Consider the following 8816-nt stretch of genomic DNA (forward strand, 5'->3'; position numbering starts at 1 on the left):
AGGCAATACAGATCTTCAGGTGGAAGGGCAAGCCCACAGCCAAAGCAAGCTGTTTTCTGTAACTAGCTGGGCCAAACGGGAAAGCTATGCTGTGAGGAAAGCTGCAGTTGTCCAAGCAATCTAGGAGTACTTGAAGTACTGCTGGGAATGTCAACAAAATACGTTGTAGCTGTATAAATCCTGTCCCATTCTTGGCACTTCTACTTCTATGACACTTCATAATAAAGCTGGGGGCCTAGCAAGCAGAGGAAAAGAGTTCTCAAAGAACAAACCCTCTACTTAAAACCAGCCTGTACACCCACAGCTTTAGTAAGTAAACATTATTTCAGAGAGGGGAGAGGAAAAGTACAAAACAGAAGTATATGCTATGATAGCAAGCACAGAGAGTGAGCAACAAGCATACTCCTAAAATGCTCAGCCAAAGCAGAACAACAATAGGGAGATGCCACCAGCAGTGACACATTGTTACAGAGAACATACAAGGACTTGGCAGCATTTAGCCATCGGCAACAAAAGGCTCAGAATTGACTGGGTCCCAAGAAGGAACATACACCCTCCATCTCCCAGGAGGTCCAGGCACACCGAGGTATCTGTCCCCCCTTGCTCCTCACAGGACATTTTTGGTAGAAAGGTAGGGCATAAGAAAACAGAGGTAAGTCTCCAGGCAGAGTTCCTCATCAAATCTAAGCACCAGTGTCCTGTCAGTCATTCAGTTTAGTACTGGTGCGCAAGCACAGGAACCTTATGGGAGTTCCTCTCCGAAGCACTCATCCTCTCTGTACCCTCTTGCGCTCCTTTGATACCTTTTTGGTTGTTTTCTTCTCGAGCTTGACCTTAAATGCCCTAGATGGAGTTGGCATTAAAAGGCATCAGCTAGAGGGTACAGAGTCTTGGGCACAAAACAGCAATTCCTGTTAATCCAGGAAGATTTCCTGATGCAAAATTGGCTTTTGGCATGCTATTGCCACCTGACTGACCTAGTCTCTGGATCAGCTATAGACAGCAAGATCACTCATGGCGCTCTCTAGCTAGTAGTGGAACAACCCTTTACAAGGAGCCAGAGTCCACACTAAAGGGTGGCCAGAAGTGCTCTCTGCTCTTGTGCTGACCTCTGCACTCCTACTTGCAATATGCTAAGGAAAACCATTAGGTGAGGGATGGTCAAGGCTGTGCACACTCTGTGTCTCATTAGCCACTCCTAGCCACACCAGAGAACGATCAGCGTAGTCTGTGTTAGCAGAATCCAGCAGAAGTACCAGTTCACAAGTCCTGAAGAAGCCTAATTCATCAGACAACACCTGCAGAAACTTGAAATGAAACTCTTAGTGTAGAAGATGAGCCAGAGATTTCCAGGATGTAAAGAACATTGCTACTGAACTACCTGTACCTAATTACCTATACCTGAAGTTCCTCCATACTGCTGAGTGGAATAAAACTCACGCATGTCACTACACTGATGGGTTAGGATACAGGCCTGGCCTGTGAAAAAGCAGGCTGTAAGACAAAGGCAGAGCATGTACAGTTACATACAGTAGCAGACCAGGGCAACCACTCCTAGAAAAGCAAGCTCTGGCCCTCCTCCAGCAGCGAGATGCATAAAGCAGCCAGTAGCTGTTACCGGCACCTCCTTCCAGCAGTCTCACCTCTGCTATGACTTCAACAGTGGGCCTAACTGTCCAGTCTTTGTCTGCTCCAGGGCTGTCCTTCCCCTTTTACTCCTTTCCATAGAGGGAGATGGCTAGCCCCAGTTTTAGCTCTGTTTTCAGAGCAGCAAAATCCAGTTCTTAATGTAGCACTGCAAAGCCCTAAGGTAGGGATCAGAAGATCCACACAAAGACAGTCTAGTCTAGATCTTCACTGCAAAAACAAAACTCTGCTCGGCCTTCTTTTGCCAGCTTTTTTTTTTCTTTTTGCACAGATTTCAATGACTTTTCCTTCACATCTGGTCTAAGGATCCCCTTCACTAAATACCTGAAAACTATTACAGGCCACAATAAATAGCATTGATTTAGGTTCAAAAAGTGGCTGCTTGAAACATCATCTTTTCACAGGATTAAAAAGCCGAGGGCAGCTTCCTCCCCCTAAGGGCCCAATCAGCTTAGCACGTTCCCTCTGTGGATCATGCCCTGGCTGGAGGTGCTTAGGCCTTTCTTTACTGGTGACACTGAGATCATCTTTTACAAGAATAAACATTTTTCTCAGGCGAAGGAGGCCAGAGCACTAGGCTCATAACTGCTGACAGCAGTTGTGTCCTGTGAAACTGGAGAGACTGACGCACTGACCCAGTCTTCAGAACCAAAACTGAAACAGATGCCAGGCCTCAACCTTATTAAGGTGGCAACAACAACCAGGAATATTAATCTTCACTGACTGGAGTGGAGAAGAAAGTTTGTTTCCACCTGCGCATAGAAGCCAAAAGGAATAGGTCCTAGAGGACCAACCCAAAAATGCTGTAGAAGTAGAGAAGACTGTGAAAGACATCTGCTGGTAGCAGATCTGGCTAGTTCTCAACAGCTCTGCAAGAGGCTAAAGGACATATTTCACATGCAGAAGAATATGCTATCAAATTGATTCTGAAGTCTCAGTCATTCAGAGACTTACTAGGTAAAACTAGTACACTAGTAAGAGCGTACTTTGTTCATGAAGAGCGTATATGTTCATCACAGCATATGCCTGTTCCCCTCCTCAGCTGGGTCTGTGTTTCTGTACATACGAATGCTGAATTCTTGAAAGCAGGAGACAGAGTTCCTCAAATAAGGGGTTAAATCCCTCTTCTTAGGCTACAGAAACAATTTCAAAGAAAAACTATACCTACAGGCTCACTAGGGATCCTGGAAAGTATTTAAATTGTTTCAAAAACGTAATTACATAGTCATCACTTGACTCCCTCAATGCAGATAAAAAGGATATTACCTATTCCACTAACAGCTCTTTCATTAGCATTCTGGCAATTTTCACGCAGAAAGGACTACAGAATGGAGTCTTTGCAGGTGGGAACAGGGAAGCAGGAGAATCCCAGGTACACAGCACTACTTCTCAGAATGTGAAAGTTTTTCCCCTTTTCCCAATTCATAGTAAATGAAGGTTGTATGAGAGAAAGAACAATGCAGGATCAAGTCTAAATTCAAAATGACCAGAAGCAATGGATTCATGTTTCCATGGGACTTTGTTACGATATTCTTTGGGCTGTAAGCAAGACCTATATCAGTATGCTACAGAGGAATTCAGCAAGTCAGAGGACAGAAAACAATCACTTCTTGTAAATTAAGGAAAAATGCCTTTTCATAAGATGAAAAAAACTTTCCCAGTTAATTACAATTCCCCATACGCCACCTTTGAAATCAAAGGTGCTATATAATTTGTCCACTGATTTGTTTACCAGTAGCTCTAAGAGCACTTTAGAAAGGTAACTGTCTGTCAGGCAACCATACCATTTTAAGCCAGTCAGAAGTTATAAAAAGAAGAAATTTTTAATAGACTCCAAGGGTACCTACAGAGTAGCTGCCCTTCACTGGATTTTTAGATTTTCTCTACCAGGCTGGTACTTGCAGAAAGTGGAAGTGCAGAGCTGACACCATCCACAGTGTCACCAAGTGGCAGAACTAAGAAACCCTTAACTCCAGCATAGATTTTGTTTCATCAGTTGCCAAAAGATTATCTACTTCCCTCCTCCCTGCCCTGCCAACATCCTGTTATGATCTGAAACAATTAAGCTTAGTTAAACATTTAAACTCGCAGTTTAGAGCTCTGAGGGTATCAGCAAAAAGCAAAGCAAAAAATAAGAATAAAGTATAAAAGTAATCCTAAATTAATAATCTTTGCAATCCTTTCTGAAGTAATGGCTCAAATGCCAAAAAAACACTGATACGAAGAATTACACTAGCTCCAGCAGTTCCACATACTTTGGCAGCTAAAATGTTAAAAGTCAATTCACAGGAGGAAAGGGAAGACACTCATTAAGATAATAACAGACAAGTTTAAGGTCTAATAGCTCACAGGAGGCCAGGGCTAGAAAGGAATGCTTTATATCCCACCACATTCCAGCTTCTCAGTGATCCACAGCAATCCTTTCAGGGCCCAGTGGCTTCGGATATCTCAAATGCAAAACCGTTTGGTTCCTGTGGCTAGCACTGCTTTTTCTGGCACACATCCAGAATTGAATATAGCAAGTCTGGCATCCTAGATCAGTTTAATGTCAGACCCTACATAAATCTGTGTTGAAATTAAAATCAGAACTGCATTACACAACGTGACAAGGGGTATTTTTAGATGGAACCTTTCAAAATTTTGGGATGCCTTTCATAAAACAGCACACAGTCTACTGTCCCCTTCCCAAAATCTACCTCTTCATTAGCCTCCTTTCTCCTTACAGGCAACAAAAGAAAGAGGCTCCTGCCAGCACACCATGCCAGGGCTAAGCATGCAAGGGTCCACAGGTGGACCACAAAATGGAGGAGGCACAGCACTGTAAAGAAAGCTGAAAGCATGTGTGTTCCTGCTCCCTAGAAGGTTTTTTCTGCAAACCCCTGCCCTTGAAGACCACTAGCTAGTCAATCATCTGAAGGACATCTCCATTTGTAAGGTCTACTATTAATCCTAGCAGAATGTTTGATGAGAAGTAAAGGGTAAAGCTACTGTGTCTTCAGTCTCTTTCACTGCAGGTTAAACTTGAATATACTGCAAGTGAATACACACACATACAGTCTCCCTCTATTACAGTAGTTCTTCCAAAAAATGCTAGCTTGTTAAGCCACAGTGACTTGACTGTGTGACTGAACTTTGCATGGAGAGAAGTCAACAAATTCCAGCTGGCAGAAAGAGAACTTCCTGGACTCCTCCTATTCTCCCATGCCAGTTAGGTTCTTTGGCACTTCACCTTCTACCCCTCTGCTGTCTTTCCTCTACCTTCTTGGTTATTGCTTCCCAAATAAATTCATCCAAAAAAAAAGTAATGGAAACAATGTCACAGTTCACACATCAGCCAGCACAAGAGGAGCAGTTCCCTACTTGTCCTTGCTTCCACCATAATAAGCGTAACTGACCACGGCCAGCAACCAGCATTCCCTGTCTACTTTGTGTTCTGATAGAACATCTGTGATAATCACCTGTGTTTTATAAGCAAACTTTGATAAGACTTCTGCAAAAGCAGAGCACTACAAAGTTGCGACTCATTGCGACTGAGAAAAGAGAGACTCCTCAGCAGGATTACCTATCTAGATACTGAAAGTATAGGATTTTGAAAACCATTTTCTACCTTCTCCAGTTCTTTGCTGACTACTAAGATGGGGGAGGCAGACAGTGAGCAATCATAAGAAAAGATCTGACACTTACATCTGTTCTAAGTGTCTACTGAAGTCTGAAAACCAGTGGCACTTGGTAACTATTTCCAAATATAGCTGTTATTTTTGGAATGTCATCATTCCTATGCAAGCTCTCTGAACCTAATCTCAAATACATTCTTACTAAATGAAATGAAGGAAACTTTTCACTAAGAAAAAATTGCAATGTTATGTATTTTTCTGTTTTGTTAAACTCAAAACTCCTCTACACCCTTGAGTTGCATTTCAAATTCCAAGTTAAATCCAAAACTATCATTAGCCCATCCTGTTGGTATAGTAGTAAAGGACTGTCAGGGAACTGCCAGCTGGGCTGTAGCACCTAAATACACTGGGATATATTCAAGACTGTTCCAAGAAAAAAATTTTTCTAAGTATAATTTACATCTTTAAATACTGTACTGTTTGCACACATGGCTTTTTGTGGCCTACCGTTTAACATGGCTCTCTGCATCATTCTCATAATGGAGAGCAAACATTTTAATAACGTCAAAGACATATGAATGAGATGTTTTCTGACCATCTGGTTTCCTAGTTCTGGAATTAATTAATTTTTCTAACGTGCTTTAACCAAAGGAAATTAGAAAAGTTGCCATTACAGTTCCATTTAATCAATAGCAGTCTTACTCCGAAATGTAACTAGGTCAAAGGTTCACAATTATATGGAAAAACAATATGGCAATCAGTTAGGATATCTTTCATGGATAAGATAAAAAAGCCATCACAACAGCAACATATGAAGTTGCTAATATTTAAAGTGTGTGTTGGGAAGTACAGCATTAATGAGACTATAATAAAACAAATCACATGCTCTTTTTTCCAGTTAAGCAGCAGTTTTACTAAGAACTGCTTATGACATCCTTCTGAATTTGATGTAAAGATTTTCAGGGAAAGATATTTCAGGTTTAGTATGGAAATCAATAAGCAGAGAGAACTTTCCTTATCCCAGTGTTGTCACTACCTCAAATATTTTTATTCTCTATCTAACAATACTCTGCAGTCTGTCCTCTGAACCACAAGTCAGAATAAGGGGAATGAGTCTGTATATCAAAAAAATTCTCCCCAAATTACTTATTTTTAAGATTCTGTCATCGCCCCTCAACATCAAGAGTGATCTTGCTAATCTTACTCAGATTTATTATTAATCCTGGATTTCCTACAAGCCATCATTCTAAAGAGTTCAAGTCATGCCAGCTCAGACCCAAAAATTAAATGTCTATTCCAGATGTAGTGGCTTACGGCACATTGTTTTCTCAAACCTCTAAAGTCATGCATTTCAGTTGCCTAGCTCTGCACTGATACGTGATTTGGATTCAGTTTCTGGTCTGTCCTGTCTCCTAAAGCACAGGTGACTGCTTCAGATTCAAAGAGCATACACTGTTAGTGTGTGCACATGAAATAACATGAACAGATTCCATCAAGCTGGAGGAAGAATTTTAGAGATGACAAACTCCTGTGGTTCAGTACCCCCTAAGATCATCAGACACTTCAACATCATTTTCCCTGTTCCTCAGTACTTTTGCTTCACTCCTTTTGTTATGCAACATTCAAACTTAGAATGAACTTTTCACACATCTTATCTGGGAAACCAAAAAGTGAGCACAGAAAATAGATTGAGAAGGCTCCTCCTAGAAGAGACCAGAGGAAACATTAGGAATTTAGACAGTATACTTGTTACCTTTGTCACTAGAGTAAGGTGCATGGATGTTGTTGCTTGGAACGGAGACATTCTGATGCTGTGGCTGGTTCACTGTTTCTAAAAAGGAAACTAGGTTCTCATGATGCGACAGTTCTTCTGCTACAGGGAAGGAAACAATATTCCAGTTCAGCTGAGTATCCCCTTCTGTGAGTGCCCGGAAAAGTGAAGGAATTGGTTCATGCAGCTCCTCTACAGTGCTCTTGGATGTTGGAGGTGTATCACTGTAATTGCGAGGATTGCACATACCTGCAGAGGAATGAAACAATGGTAATTTACACAAAACTGCCTAAGCTTTTCTTCAGACGTGTGAGAATACTTAGAAAACTAAATTGTTTCTTACTAAGCAAAACAGAACTCTTTTATATAAATCTGACTCTGAACCCAAGAGGAGAAAACACCAAATACAGTAGGACTAGCTTCCAGTATGGTAGGTTTCAGATCTCTGCAAAACTGTACAAAACGCACGTGCAAACTGTGAGATCCAGGTGAAAAGAATTCACAAGAAAACCTCTTCTACATAGCATTTCACTTCCCTTTTTATGCAGTATAAAAGTATGCTTTTATGGAGTATGAAAAGTTCAGCAAAAGGTTTGCTTCCCCTAGAAAAACAGACAAAGCACAGTATAATCGATACTAGAATAAATCTGGAATGAAAGCTTATGACTGAACAAAGATAGTATCTTGACAAATCCTGACATACATTAAACTTTTGATCATAATTCAAGTATTCAATCTCATCTGCTTCAGCAATGCAGCAGATCTTATTAGTCATCTGCCAGAGCGGCAAAGATCAGTATCAGGAGAGAGCACAGCCTGAATTACTTTACCTTCCCTGAGACAGCTGAGATGAGACTAGTTTGGCTACTTAGTTGGAAGGATCATTACAAGCAAAACGCTTATTTCCAGGTTACCTCTTCCTCATTTTTCAACATTTTCTCTGGTATCTTTTTTGAAACCTATTGTCTTTTATTGTAATCCTCTTTGGTACTTCCTGCAAACTGCTTCTGTGATACGCAATGCAGGTGCCAGTTTTTTACTACCAATATAAACGCTGCCATTTATTACCAGTAATGAAACTAAGGGCCACTGTCATTTAATCTGAACATAGAAACCATGAAGTTTAAAATGAAAAGTTATGTCTGTATAGGTATTTAAACGCAGAAGTGACAAAACACTATTAGAAGTCACCCAGCAAGAGAGAGGCAAATCCAATTTCCTCCAAATCCAATTTCCTCATGTGTATCTGGATATGATTTTGAGTAGTTTCACAGATACAGTTTCAGATAGCTACAGCTGCCAAGTACAACCATTCTTAGAGCTGCTTGTATGAGAGCAATATGGGATATACATGTTCAAGATCTACCTGCACAAGGTCAGAAAAGCATCTCCTGCCCTGTAGATGCATTAGGACTCCAGCTTCAGAGAGTGGGTTTAACTAGAACCATATACAAAAAAAAGCCTTTTCAATTTAAGTAGATATGATTTTTGTAATGAACAAAACAAGAATAAATTTTGCCCATCATGCTTTCAGCATGAGATCTGGCGTATCTCAAGAAAGCAGTTAGCATTACTGGCATTTAAAAACATGGACACCACAAGACAGGCAATTCCTGTAAAGGTGAGCCAAGTATTGGGTAGGAAAAAAAAAAGCTTCTCCCCCAAAGAACATCAGATCCCACTAAAAAACTAATTCCACTTAAACAAACTTCCTACCATAGATAATTCTCTTGCTACTCTTCTGAAAGCAGTTCATTCTTCACAAATGTTCCTGGACTCACTGC

At 40.8% G+C, this 8816-nt stretch overlaps 1 protein-coding gene across 1 annotated transcript in view; it reads right to left on the minus strand.

The window, feature by feature from the left end:
* Positions 1 to 7142, minus strand: part of RALBP1 (ralA binding protein 1) — a 55573-nt gene extending 48431 nt beyond the window's left edge. The window contains exon 1 of the mRNA XM_026094352.2: positions 7015 to 7142. The gene's annotated coding sequence lies outside the window, so the exon portion shown is untranslated. The remainder of the gene's footprint in view (positions 1 to 7014) is intronic.
* Positions 7143 to 8816: the final 1674 nt, after the last annotated feature.

The sequence above is a fragment of the Dromaius novaehollandiae genome, chromosome 2, assembly GCF_036370855.1.
Source record: "Dromaius novaehollandiae isolate bDroNov1 chromosome 2, bDroNov1.hap1, whole genome shotgun sequence".
In the NCBI taxonomy this organism is placed as follows: Eukaryota; Metazoa; Chordata; class Aves; order Casuariiformes; family Dromaiidae; genus Dromaius; species Dromaius novaehollandiae.